Here is a 13,028-nt window from a genome sequence, read left to right on the forward strand (position 1 = left end):
ACCTACTTTTCCTACCTATGACAACAGGTATTTGACCATGTGTGGCCCGAGATCCACCCCCTATACTTTCATGAATCAGCTGTACCAATCTTCCCTTCCCAGTCCTGTTTAGGTGTAGGCCATGCCTAGTGAAACCCCATCTGTTGATAGTCCCGACGGGCACCAGAGAAACATGAGCAAAGTTGGCCGTCCTCAGAGCCATCCCCAGCCCCACATTGATTCGCCTCACAGCTCCATCAAGGCGTGGCTGATCATGACGCCGGAACAGCTCAACAAAGTGTACATTGGTGCCATGAGTCAGGGAAGCTATCTTGTCCAGGTCACTACCTATTTCATATGCCCCATCCCTGTCTAAACTGTTTCCCGCCCCACCCACTATCACTACATGGTCCTCTTTTGTAAAATCCTTACGTAAAGACCCTAGGTCCTCTATCACATGACTTAGCCCTGCATTTGGTTTGAAGATACTGGTGGCCTGGTACGCTGCCCCTAAACTTTCCTGTAACTGAGGGCCTACACCTCGCCCATGGCTACTACCTAGCAGCAGCACTTTCTTCTTCCTAACACTTTGTACATTCCTAGGCTTCTTGGCCTCGGTTGAAGTGTGCTGCACATTTTCTGCTCCTCGTTCTACCTGAGGCTCTTCTCCACTTAACTCTGGCAGTGGCAGATACCTGTTTTTGGTGTTGATGATAAAACTATCAGATCGCGTTCTCTTTCTTCCTATCCTCCTACCAGCTGCCAGTTCCCAACCACCCTCCTCCCCCCTATTTCCCTTGATCCTTATCAGTTCCTTCCTTGCTTCCTCCAACTGTGCCGGAAGGGCACAGATTTTCCTTTCCTGCTCCCCAATCAAAATGTTCCTACTGCATACTCTGCAGTTCCAGGAGAGAGCCTCTTCTGTTCTCCCAACATTCTCCCCACTGCATCCCCCCCAGTGAAAATATTTCCTACAAGATTGGCAACAAATCGCTCTACTCACTACCCTATAACAGCTCCCACATTTCTCACTCATGGTCAGTTTCGAAAGAATAGTTAAGTTTAAAGAATGTTTTAAATTTGTCGAGGTCGCGAGATTGTATGTCTGCAAGCAAAAAAACGACACAAAGATCTTATGTGCGGTGGTTGTTGTTTTTCTACTGATTTAGAGATGCAAAAACAGAAGAATGAATTTGTAATTACTTTGCTTTTAGAGAATTTAAAAGAGATGCAAAAACAGAAGAATGAATTTGTAATTACTTTGCTTTTAGAGAATTTAAGTTATCAGGCGTGTTTGGTCAGGTTTTTAAACGTATAAACTCGGAAAATTTAGACCTAGATCGCGTCTATCTAACTAGTAAACAATACGAAATGTGTTAGTTAAATACGATTTTGAAAAGTTTAATTACACTTTTATTGCGACTATAGACACTGATGAAACTAGTAGCTGTCTTTTTTAAACGATTTTTGCACTATCAAGAAAACTTGAATAGAATTTGTTGTGTTTATGTCACGTAAAATTACGGGTTATGTCGCGATTATCGGGACCTCAGCTAAAGAACAAGTTTTTTCAAGAACAAGCTCTGCTTGGACGCTAATATTCAGTTGTGTGACAAGAACGGACACTACAGCAAGTAATAAAAACAAAGAATATTTAAACTTGGCACTATTTCCTCTTAAATAAGTTATTTTAGCGAACGAAGAAAATACCTGTGATCTCACTCGGCGGCCATCTTGGTTGTGCCAAACTACAGACCTATATCATTGACGTCGCTTTGCAGTAGGGTTTTGGAGCATATACTGTATTCAAACATTATGAATCACCTCGAAGGGAACGATCTATTGACACGTAATCAGCATGGCTTCAGAAAACATCGCTCTTGTGCAACGCAGCTAGCTCTTTATTCGCACGAAGTAATGGCCGCTATCGACAGGGGATCTCAAGTTTATTCCGTATTTCTAGATTTCCGGAAAGCTTTTGACACCGTTCCTCACAAGCGACTTCTAATCAAGCTGCGGAGCTATGGGGTATCGTCTCAGTTGTGCGACTGGATTCGTGATTTCCTGTCAGGAAGGTCGCAGTTCGTAGTCATAGACGGCAAATCATCGAGTAAAACTGAAGTGATATCAGGTGTTCCCCAGGGAAGCGTCCTGGGACCTCTGCTGTTCCTGATCTGTATAAATGACCTGGGTGACAATCTGAGCAGTTCTCTTAGACTGTTCGCAAATGATGCTGTAATTTACCGTCTAGTAAGGTCATCCGAAGACCAGTATCAGCTGCAAAGCGATTTAGAAAAGATTGCTGTATGGTGTGTCAGGTGGCAGTTGACGCTAAATAACGAAAAGTGTGAGATGGTCCACATGAGTTCCAAAAGAAATCCGTTGGAATTCGATTACTCGATAAATAGTACAATTCTCAAGGCTGTCAATTCAACTAAGTACCTGGGTGTTAAAATTACGAACAACTTCAGTTGGAAGGACCACATAGATAATATTGTCGGGAAGGCGAGCCGTAGGTTGCGTTTCATTGGCAGGACACTTAGAAGATGAAACAAGTCAACTAAAGAGACAGCTTACACTACACTCGTTCGTCCTCTGCTAGAATATTGCTGCGCGTGTGGGATCCTTGCCAGGTGGGATTGACGGAGGACATCGAAAGGGTGCAAAAAAGGGCAGCTCGTTTTGTATTATCGCGTTATAGGGGAGAGAGTGTGGCAGATATGATACACGAGTTGGGATGGAAGTCGTTACAGCATAGACGTTTTTCGTCGCGGCGAGACAATTTTACGAAATTTCAGTCACCAACTTTCTCTTCCGAATGCGAAAATATTTTGTTGAGCCCAACCTACATAGGTAGGAATGATCATCAAAATAAAATAAGAGAAATCAGAGCTCGAACAGAAAGGTTTAGGTGTTCGTTTTTCCCGCGTGCTGTTCGGGAGTGGAATAGTAGAGAGATAGTATGATTGTGGTTCGATGAACCCTCTGCAAAGCACTTAAATGTGAATTGCAGAATAGTCGTGTAGATGTAGATGTAGATGATACCTACAAAGTAGATTTCTTGTCTCCAGAAGAGTCATTACACTCGAACGTAATACGTGTTCCAAAATTCTACAACTGATCGACGTTAGAGATATAGATCTATAGTTCTGCACGTCTGTTAGACGTCCCTTCTTGAAAACGGGGATGATCTGTGCCCTTTTCCAATCAGGAACGCTACGCTCTTCTAGAGACCAACGGTACACCGCTGCAAGAAGGGGGCAAGTTCCTTCTTGTACTCTGTGTAAAATCGAGCTGGTATCCCATCAGGTCCAGCGGCCTTTCCTCTTTCGAGCGATTTTAATTTTTTTTCCATCCCTCTGTCATCTATTTCGGTATCTACCATTTTGTCATCTGTGCGACAATCTAGAGAAGGAACTGCAGTGCAGTATTCCTCTGTTAAACAGCTTTGGAAAAAGACATTTAGTATTTCGGCCTTTAGTCTGTCATCCACTGTTTCAGTACCATTTTGGTCACAGAGTGTCTGGACATTTTGTTTTTATCCACCTACCGCTTTGACATAAGACCAGAATTTCTTAGGATTTTGTGCCAAGTCAGTACATAGAACTTTACTTTCGAATTCATTGAACGCCTCTCGCATAGCCCTCTTCACACTACATTTCGCTTCGCGTAATTTGTGTTTGTCTGTGAGGCTTTGGCTATGTTTGTGTGTGCTGTGAAGTTCCCTTTGCTTCCGCAGCAGTTTTCTAACTCGGTTGTTGCACCACGGTTGCTCTTTTCCATCTCTTACGATCTTGCTTCCCACATACTCATCTAACGCATATTGTACTATGGTTCTGAACTTTGTTCAATGATCCTAAACACTATCTGTACTAGGGACAAAACTTTTGTGTTGAGCTGTCAGGTACTCTGTAATCTCCTTTTGGTCGCTTTTGCTAAACAGAAAAATCTTCGTACCTTTAACTCTTTCAAATAGTTTGGGTCTGTTTGTCACCAGAAGGTCTAATACACTCCTGGAAATTGAAATAAGAACACCGTGAATTTATTGTCATAGGAAGGAGAAACTTTATTGACACATTCCTGGGGTCAGATACATCACATGATCACATTGACAGAACAACACGCACATAGACACAGGCAACAGAGCATGCACAATGCCGGCACTAGTACAGTGTATATCCACCTTTCGCAGCAATGCAGGCTGCTATTCTCCCATGGAGACGATCGTACAGATGCTGGATGTAGTCCTGTGGAACGGCTTGCCATGCCATTTCCACCTGGCGCCTCAGTTGGAACAGCGTTCGTGCTGGATGTGCAGACCGCGTGAGACGACGCTTCATCCAGTCCCAAACATGCTCAATGGGGGACAGATCCGGAGATCTTGCTGGCCAGGGTAGCTGACTTCCACCTTCTATAGCACGTTGGGTGGCACGGGATACATGCGGACGTGCATTGTCCTGTTGGAACAGCAAGTTCCCTTGCCGGTCTAGGAATGGTAGAACGATGGGTTCGATGACGGTTTGGATGTACCGTGCACTATTCAGTGTCCCCTCGACGATCACCAGAGGTGTACGGCCAGTGTAGGAGATCGCTCCCCACACCATGATGCCGGGTGTTGGCCCTGTGTGCCTTAGTCGTATGCAGTCCTGATTGTGGCGCTCACCTGCACGGCGCCAGACACGCATACGACCATCATTGGCACCAAGGCAGAAGCGACTCTCATCGCTGAAGACGACACGTCTCCATTCGTCCCTCCATTCACGCCTGTCGCGACACCACTAGAGGCGGGCTGCACGATGTTGGGGCGTGAGTGGAAGACGGCCTAACGGTGTGCGAGACCGTAGCCCAGCTTCATGGAGACGGTTGCGAATGGGCCTCGCCGATACCCCAGGAGCAACAGTGTCCCTAATTTGCTGGGAAGTGGCGGTGCGGTCCCCTACGGCATTGCGTAGGATCCTACGGTCTTGGCGTGCATCCGTGCGTCGCTGCGGTCCGGTCCCAGGTTGACGGGCACGTGCACCTTCCGCCGACCACTGGCGACAACATCGATGTAGTGTGGAGACCTCACGCCCCACGTGTTGAGCAATTCGGCGGTACGTCCACCCGGCCTTCAACATGCCCACTATACGCCCTGGGTCAAAGTCCGTCAACTGCATATACAGTTCACGTCCACGCTGTCGCGGCATGCTACCAGTGTTAAAGACTGCGATGGAGCTCCGTATGCCACGGCAAACTGGCTGACACTGACGGCGGCGGTGCACAAATGCTGCGCAGCTAGCGCCATTCGACGGCCAACACCGCGGTTCCTGGTGTGTCCGCTGTGCTGTGCGTGTGATCATTGCTTGTACAGCCCTCTCGCAGTGTCCGGAGCAAGTATGGTGGGTCTGACACACCGGTGTCAGTGTGTTCTTTTTTCCATTTCCAGGAGTGTATGTCATCGCCACGAGTCGGTTCGTTGTTTAACTGCTCAAGGTAGTTTTCAGATAATGCACTTTAAAAAATTTCACTTTGTCCCTGCCACCCGTTATGAACGTTTAAGTCTCCCAGTCTATATCCGGCAAATTAAAATCTCCACCCAGAACTATAACATGGTGAGGAAATCTACTCGAAATATTTTCCAAATTATCCTTCAGGTGCTCAGCCACAACAGCTGCTGAGCCAGGAGGCCTAAAGAGATATCCAATTACCATGTCTGAGCCTGCTTTAACCTTGACCTTCACCCAAATCATTTCACATTTAACATCTCCGTCAATTTCCTTCGATAATATTGCACTTCTTATCGCTATAAACACGCCTCCCCCTTCACTGTCCAGCCCTTCTCTGCGGTATACATTCCAATCTGAGTTTAGGATTTCATTACTGTTTACGTCTGGTTTGAGCAAACTTTCTGTCCCTAGTACTATATGGGCGTTCTGACCGTTTATTAATGAGAGCAGTTCTCGGACCTTTCTATAGACTCTCCTGCAGTTTACTATTAGCACATTAATACTGTTATTCCCTGTTGTATTTTGCCTACTTCTACCTTGCCACGTCTCAGGAGGCGTCTTGTCGGGCCTAGGCAGGGAATTCTCTAACCTAAAATCCTGAGATAGTTCTGCAAATAAATACGAGAACTATCACACAATCATCTCATTACTTCGTGCAATCGTGTTGCTGAGTAATATGCAGAAGGAAGGTTGAAAAATGAATGAATATTGCCGGAAGACGGTTTTATAGCCATATGGTTAAAATATTTGTTAGGAGGGATTTATGTCTCCCTTGCTAAAAGCTTGCCTCATACGTTAAGGCCGACTTCACAACAACAGCCATGATTCCATCTATCTCCTGTGCTTCTCCCACCCGCCAAATTCAGACAACTTACTACGCTGTGTTACAGAAATTCTGTTAAATCCATGTTAATATTAGATACCAAAACGAAAAGTACTTCCTCCAATGAAATACTTCCTCTGATAGCTACCGCGTTTTGTTCGTCTTCTTCTATCTTATTCACTATTTACGAATATTTCATACATGAAGTACTTAGGTTGCACAGGTGGCTGCAATAATAGGGGAAATAAAAGTCCCGAATGAGTCTGAAATCATCGGCGAAATTTTGAAAATAAAGACGTCTAGGTCACTTAATATATTATGTCTCTGTATGTAATGTCGCTTCGGCTACTGTAATTATCAAATTTCTAATTAACTTCAAAGGAAAATAAGAGCGAGAGGGTTTTATTGCACATTAACAGGCTATAAGGGAGAGAAAATTAAATTCTGAAACATTTTATTAAGTTCTGTCACCAAGTGTTATAAACTGTGAGACAACCTTCATTAATAGCAACAACAAAACCTATGTGTAAGTGGAGAGTAAACTGTCAACAAGGCTGCAATGTAGTTACTACCCGAGGTGGCGCTATTGCAGAGAATGTTGCCCTCATATTTTCCCCTTCTCGGGTTACACTGAAACCTCTTTCTTATGTTCCATTAATCATAATTACAGGTTTGATGAGAACAATAACCAAGATGATGTTATAAATAAAGACATGTACTAAGAGATCCAGACAGCTTCGTTTAGAAGGTACAGAGGCCCATCTAATATTCAAATTGTACTTTTCACTGTTAATTATCACTTTTTTCTTCACCTTAGCTTATTCTTCACATATATATTATTCCGTTGTGTTTGCTGCACTGCCCAATCAGTAAGTTTCCAGAACTGCGTTATTTTAAGCGAGACAAAGATTTATGGTGTTTGAAAGTACACGTTGATGTCTGCTATCCCTGCCTTTTCATGCTTCCTTTGAAATTTTCTTTGGCTTTATTAATTCATTCTGTGTTAAAGTAAATCAGAAGTGGCGATAAACTGCAGCCCAAAATTGAATTTTTCCTGACAATAAATTATCTTTCTACATTTTACATTATTCTTTGTAGATTAGGTGTCTGTTTACACATTTTACCCCACTGATGTCAACGATCTTGACCCACCTGTACCAATCTTTTCATCAAAGAGTCGCAGTTGCAACCTACGTCCTCAGTTGTTTGCCTGATGTATTCCAATCCCTCCGCAGTTCTTACGCTCTACAGCTCCCGGGTTTTCCACATATTCCTCTCCGGTTGTGTGCACAACCTCATTCCTGATCTTCCCAGTCCACCTACTTCTCAACATTCGACTGTAACACCGCGTTTCAAACTCTTCGAATCTCTTCTGCTCTGGTTTTCCCATAGTCCTTGTATGCTTAGCTTACAATTCTGTGTTCTAAACGTGCATTCTCAGAACTTTATTCCCCTTAGAATAAGGCCTGTGGTGATACTGGTAGACTTCTCTTGGCCAGGAACGAACTTTTCGTTAGTACTGGTCTCCTTTTGATGTCCTTCGTAGGTGCGTAATACGTTATTCTGCTGCTAAGGTAGGAGAACTGTTTATCTTTACTCACTTTGTGATCACCATATCTGATGTTAAGTTCCTCGTTTTCTTCATTCCTGCTACTTCTCATTACTTTCGCGTTTCTTCGATTTACTTTCAGTCCATATTCTTATTAGACGGTTCACTCTGTTCCACAGATGCTCTAATTCTCCTTCATTTTTGCTGAGGATAGCAATCTAGTCAGGAAATCTTATCATACCTATCCTTTCACTTTGAATTTTAATTCCAATCTTGAACATTTCTCTTCTTTCCGTCGTTGGTTCCTTGCTGTATAGATTGAACAGTAGAGGCGAAAAGATATATTCCTGTCAATCGGAGCACTTTGGTCTGGCACTCGTATCTTTCATCTTGGGTGTTGTACACAATTATAGTGCATTAAACTTCTAAACTCCAAACTTTCATGCCGCTCGGGGTAGTAACGTTCATATTGAGTTAATCAGAAGCGTAAGCTCTTTTAGCATCCATCATATTAAGAGATGAGCAACCTAGTGCTAAAATGTTTCGTTTTGGTTGTCTGTCCCGGGTTCGATAATTTCCTGGGTTTGATCATTCATCCTGGGTTCGATAATTTCCCTGAGAAATGTGTATAAATTGCGATCCGCAAAGCATTATTCATGATTATCTTCTTCTGTGTACTTAAAACTAAAGTATAGGAACATATGATGTTTAACTTTGTTTTTTATTGTGTTTCTCCATTTAACATGCGAGGATTTGTAGGTTGATACTGATTAGCAGTAAACGGAAATTCAAGAAAAAAGGAAGTTTTATACTAAGAAGTCGAGACGTTAGCAGTCTATTTTCCTTCGGCTATAAAACCGCAGTACAGACATTGTCACACTTACATAATACCAATATTGTATATATATAGCGAAAAATACGAAAAATTATGAAAACAACGAATTGTAAAAATTTATTTACTTACGGGGACTCCGATGCAAAAGCTACCAGGGGATGGATTTTTCAACCAATTTCACATGGTCGTAGTGAATTAGCTCGACCAAAAAGATTTCTATGCTGTTGTAACAGAGACATAATGATACTTAATGACTATAAATTTTGAAGAGCAGGCTCTCACATTAAACCAGTAGCCGTTGTTTCAGTCAAGCATTGTTACTGCTATAGGTCGTAATCTAGATAGATGGAAGATTTAAACTATTTTTAATTATCCTACCGTTAATGAATTAACGGGATCATCCGTCACTACTGTCTACAGGAAGAGAAGTTAATCATGAATAGGGAAGATATTCATGGAAGCTCTCAGTAGTGCTCGTACATTCCCCTTCATGGTCACCTCCACTGCCATCGGTTTGTCATTGAGTGTATCATCAAATCAGTAGAAAAATGTTTAACGAAAATGGTGATTTTCTCCCGCGAGTTGTTGGTATCGTCTCATTACATCATCAATTAGAACCTACAGATCCGTCTCTCATCACAGTTAGTCTGTTGCTCTTTAGACAAATGAAATGATAACTATTTTTTTTTGTAAAAGGAATACAAAAATATCAAAATGAGTCAGATGCAATGATGAGTTGAAAGACGCCCGGTTATTAGAGTACATCTTTCATTACAGTCCAGCTAACAACTATATACGATACTTTATCATTTCCGTGTGCCATATTTATCACTTTCTATTCGAACCCATACATATAGGAAGCGATATGTAGGGTATTTATCTTTTTTAACCCTGAGTTCCCGTTTCAGATCAGCAGCCTCTATTTCACGTATTCTCCCTGTCTTGCACGAAATCCATTCTCTTCGACTGGCAGTGGGCTAAGGCGAATTTTCTGCTCTCTCCACGCTTGTAAAGGTAGGACCGAACGGCTCCAATGCACAGGACAGTAGCATGGGAGAAACCGAAGAACAAGGTGAGAGATGGTGGCAGGGGACACCCCGTCCTACAAAACGTGGCTTGGGGCACATAGGTGGAAGGCGGGGGCGTGTGTTTCAATTGACTGCTGGAAGCTCGTGGCAGAAGTTCCGAGCTCCTCCTTAAAACGGGCGCATGAGGAACCCATAGGGTGCACTTTGGATGAGAGCTGATTCAGCCGCCATGTTGCACACGGAAGTTAGTGCTCTGACCGGGTGGAAGGTGTGCCAAAGAATGGGTTCTGTCAAGGATGTTGACGAGCGAACGAGCAGCTGCTGACTGCGCGATACAGACTGGACATGCTGTGCAGCTGTTCCATGAGGCAGTATAGTGGAGACCCGATGCAACTGCTTGCTAGCATACGACTAGCTGCGTCACGATCTTCCTTGTACCAAACTCTTTCCGAATTGTTGAAGTCTTTGCCACGTGTGTCATAAGCCAAACCTTTTACACTGCCCTGTTTTAGGTTGAGCAGTATGCTCGTTCCATTGTTCAAATGCCTATAATTGGCATCACTTTTGTCTCGCCCTGCTCTTGTCCCGTTCAAATTGGTTAACGAAGTTTTAAGTTTGTCAGCATTACGAATTTCTGTAAATGAATGATAACAACTTTCACTTTGGTTCTTTGCCCTCAGCAATGCTTATTTCCGTGCAGTATGTTGGATAATGCACAAGCTTATAAATTCCTTTCCCTTGTTCTCATAGAGGCACACACCCTGCCCCCTCCCCCCATTCTGCTGATCGCTTTGCCAAGTCTGCACTTCGTAGGGGACAGTAGCATGTAAGAACATTGTTTGTTACACAGCTAAACTCCATTTTTAAAAGTACAATGAGTACCATACACGAGGTTTTCGTCGGAATGTGATTCCGTGTTTTGACCTTTTTGCGATTTCTCCAAATTTCTGTTTTCAGTGCACGCTTTTGTCTCTATGTTCTGGGCGAAGAAAATGACATTTGTTTCAGCACGCCACAATTCTTCTATAACTTAACATTGTGCAGTTGTTCTAAGTATGCTATAAAAGATGTTCTGGAAACGATTGGTACAATTTTCTTTTGGTCAGTATGAGAATTTCGGGAATTCTTGCCGATGATCATTGTCCCGGCTACAAGGGACATCTAGCGCAGCGGTACAGTGTAAGGAATAAAAGTGTATCATAAGATTTAGCAATACTTTTTATTTCACCTAAAAAGAAATCAGGGAAATGACCTGTTTTTCATGTTTTGAAAGAGTGCTACATCCCGGAAATAAATGTATCCCATTTCCTGACGAGCTTATGTCTGAATGTGATGTAAAGGTGTATGAGGATCTCAAGTTTCCTTCAAAACAGGTAGGTGATGAGCACATAATATCGAGATTATTAAAAGAAAGCAAGGTACTGGTAGACAAGCAACTTCCAGTATGTTCGAGAAGAAAAGTAAAGGCTATCATAAGTTCGATTAATTCAATTAAATTCAAGCAGGTAGCGCTCCAACCAGCAGGAGAGGTACACTCTCCAAGCGACCCATCATTAAATATTTAATTAGATTATCTTATATTGAGAAGGAAACATCGATATCTCAGACGTACCTCGTTAAAACTGCTCTTACCTTATAAAAAAAAAAGTAAATGCTGAGGTTGTTAACTTTCGTGCAGGATGCTTTCTCCAGCAGGGCATGCTATTCCTACAGGGAGTGAGAGGGTGGCACAAAAACGAGGACGCGTTATATCTTTCCGCAGCGGTCGGGGTTAATAGCCTGCATTTCCTGCCGTAAACGATTTCCTGTTACGCAGCTGCCGCCAGGGCTAATTTCCCGGCGGCAGGGCACGGCGGGGCTGCCGGATAAGCTGCGATAAGAGAGCGAGCTCCCGGTTCCAGCTCCACTGTGCGCGGCCGAGTTGAGGTGCCGTCCGGGGGTTAATAATGCCACGCTACGCCCTCCGTGTCCGCTTGCTGCACAGATACCTCTTGCATTCTTAGCGGTGCCAAGAACATGGATTTGTGATAGGTCAGTCACTGGAACAACGGTTCATCTGCATCTACCTCTACATACATACACCGCAATCCACCATACGGTGCGTGGAGGAGGGTACCTCCTACCACAACTAGCATCTTCTCTCCCTGTTCCACTCCCAAAGAGAACGAGGGAAAAATGACTGCCTATATGCATTTGTACGAGCCCTTATCTCTCTAATCTTATCTTTGTGGTCTTTCTGCGAAATGTAAGTTGGCGGCAGTAAAATTGTACTGCAGTCAGCCTCAAATGCTGGTTCTCTAAATTTCCTCAGTAGCGATTCACGAAAAGAACTCCTCCTTTCCTCCAGAGACTCCCACCCGAGTTCCTGAAGCATTTCGGTAACACTCGTGTGATGATCAAACCTACCAGTAACAAATCTGGCAGCCCGCCTCTGAATTGATTCTATGCCCTCCCTCAACGCGACCGGACAGGGATCCCAAACGTTCGAGCAGTACTCAAGAATAGGTCGTATTAGTGTTTTATAAGCGGCTTCCTTTACAGATGAACCACACCTTCCCAAAATTCTACCAATGAACCTAAGACGACTATGCGCCTGCCCCACAACTGCCATTACGTGCTTGTCCCACTTCAGATAGCTCTTCAGTGTTACGCCCAAATATTTAATCGACGTGACTGTGTCAAGCGCTACATTACTAATGGAGCATTATAACATCACGGGATTCTTTTTCCTATTCATCTGCAATAATTTACATTTATCTATATTTAGAGTTAGCTGCCATTCTTTACACCAATCACAAATCCTGTCCAAGTCATCTTGTATCCTCCTACAGTCACTCAACGAAGACACCTTCCCGTACACCACAGCATCATCAGCCAACAGCCGAACATTACTGTTACCGAATGTATGTAACTGACATGGCGATTATTTGCAGGCCGCCAGTGAAATTAAGTTGTCGGTGAACGTGAGGAGGTTACCCATCCAGCAGTGTGTCGGAAAAATATTCGTTCTAACTATTAAGGGGGCACAAGACATCAATGTAGACTAGAGTACACTGTCAAGACTGAATAAAGACTGAATAAAAACTTTTTCATCCATGGACCACTGAGAGACAAGTATGAGAGTGTCAGTGAGGTTCTGGAAGGTATCGATCAGGGATTCGGAACTATGGCGTGTACGACCCGATCGAGTTGGCGCCACAGATTCTCGGTTGAGTATTAATCCGGAGTTTTATAGCCAGAGAGTGCGATAAATTCATCCTAGTGCTCTTCGCACCTCTCACTTTTACTGCGAGCTGTGTGAAAAGTTGTGTTATCCTGCTGGGAGATA

The sequence above is a fragment of the Schistocerca gregaria genome, chromosome 2 (genome assembly GCF_023897955.1).
Source record: "Schistocerca gregaria isolate iqSchGreg1 chromosome 2, iqSchGreg1.2, whole genome shotgun sequence".
NCBI lineage: Eukaryota > Metazoa > Arthropoda > Insecta > Orthoptera > Acrididae > Schistocerca > Schistocerca gregaria.